This window comes from Apium graveolens, unplaced genomic scaffold, assembly GCF_009905375.1.
Source record: "Apium graveolens cultivar Ventura unplaced genomic scaffold, ASM990537v1 ctg2417, whole genome shotgun sequence".
NCBI classification, from domain to species: Eukaryota; Viridiplantae; Streptophyta; class Magnoliopsida; order Apiales; family Apiaceae; genus Apium; species Apium graveolens.
In genome coordinates, this window is record NW_027417644.1 from 40,189 (window position 1) to 42,552 (window position 2,364).

The following is a 2,364-nucleotide window of genomic DNA, read 5'->3' on the forward strand; positions in this document are numbered from 1 at the left end:
TTGTTTATCATTCAAGTATCCCAAACCTTATTTAATATCGATTATTCTTAATATTTTGAGAAGATCAATATTTTAAATCGTAGTCCATTATTTTATTCGTAACGAACTGTATTCTTAAAAGTACAATTGGTTTATCGTTCTAGCCAGTACTATATTTCATTATTTTATTGATTTTGATGCTTGAATTTTATTATTCAAATTTTGAAAATGTTCATTCAACGGTGAATATCTTACTCAGAGAGTAGTCAACATGGGAGGTGCCCATGGTTTGAAATTGTTTATCCCAAGTGCGGATATTATAAATTTTATTGTTTAGCTCAAGTGAAGCCATGGGTTCAGGTTGGACCCATTATATATGCTAGCATCGAAATGTTTGATGAATCTACGATGAGCCATGAACAGGCGAGCTCAGTATTCACGCGGAGAATGGTACTCTTCCGTGTTAATTGATCGCATCACAAAGGTACCTAGGATGGAAATGAACAGATTCACATCTTGTGATTATTTTGATCATGTGCCCTTGATGAGTTTGCTTCCTTTATTCGAAAAGCAACTCGAATTTGAAATTTTTTCATGGAAATGTTATATTTCATAATATTCATTGTCATATTTTTGCACTTTTATCCTTATTTTGTGATGTACAACTTTCACTATTTATTATTCTATTATTATTGGATATCTTGCTGAGCATGTAGATTGTCATTCTTGTTATTTCTTAATATCATATACAGTAGAATATGAAATCAAAGATTATGACAAGTAACAGAGGTAGAGGAAAGGGAAAAGTCAGACAAAATTATCCCTAGTTGAACGGTTCGACACAGAAGATGCAGTTTCGGGCTTATCTAGTATTTTAATAATTTCAAATATGCACACTTATGAGTTTGTATTAAGACATTTATGGATATGTAACAAGTGATAATTAGACTCCATCTCGAGACAATGGAGTGGTATTCCCCTACTGAGATATTTTATCTCATTATATATTGCAATAATGCAGGTTTCACCATATGGTACTCTCATGACACACATTCTCAAGGTGGAGGATTTTGGGTCGTCATAAATTAAAAATTTAATATTCTAATAAAATAATATATGTGTGAGTTATTTATTTTTATATTTATAATACATGAGGGTAATGTTTGTTAATTTTATTTTTTTCGTTTTTTAAAAATGTTATTATATCTATAATCGTAATAATTTTTCCTTAATTTTATATTGTTTACTTTAAATATATACGTAAATATAAAAATATAAAATCTTTATCATGAAAATATATTTTTAATAAAATACATGTTTATTTTTAATTGTGTTAAATAAAACTAACTTAAATTTATTTTAATTGTATATTTGAAATTAATAATAAAATAATATTTTGAATATTACTAATGAATATAGCTAACATCACTAAAAGAATTTCTTTGCCCATTCAATAAAATTATAGATAATGTTGTTTTATCTAACAAGTTTACATAATAGCCTTCAAGATTCTCTTATGTAGGTTAATTACAAAATTTTTTATAACCCCTTTTAATTGATTACTTGCATTTTTACAGGAATAGGTGATTTAAAATCTTGTTATCTCATATCCACTTGAATATATGAGCACTATATTTTTTAATATGTTAAAAAGACTTTATAACTATTGTAGTGTATTTGAAATTTTTATTTAATAATAAAGAATTATACCATACAGTACAACAAGAATTACATAAGCAAATATTTATGTAAATTTTAGTGTCAAGGATATGTTCTAGTAATATGCTAAATTGTAAAATATTTCGAAATTTTTTTTGTATTATTTTAGATTTGTTTTTTATTGTGTTAAAAAATTTACATCTTTACATGAAATAAATAATTAAAATATTGGGTATCTCCCATTTTAAAAATTTTTATTTTTCTTAACATATATATAGAACAAGTAAAAATATAAAATTTTATGTTTTAGCATCACATTAAAAATTGATATCATAGTCAATATGTACTCCTTACAAAAGTAAACAAAAAAATTATTATCTAATCAAAAAGTAAGAGACTTTTAAATGTATATGCATTAAGATAAAAAAATAATTTTTACTTCAAAAATTATAATATTTTGTTTATTTTTAAGTTGTGCACTCAAGTATTATTTTAAGTAAGGTGTAAAATATTACTTTTATTGCCTAGAAAATCAATTGTGTTTATTATTTGATCAAAATAAAAAATCACAAGCACATATTCCGCCATTTAGATATGAAATTAACCTTATAAAAAATGCTATATTTTTTTTATCAAATTTTTACATTTTTAAATTGAAAGTATTCCAATGTTATTAATGTAATAGCAAGATTATTTTTAATTCATGGGCGCTTATTTTTCCCTAGC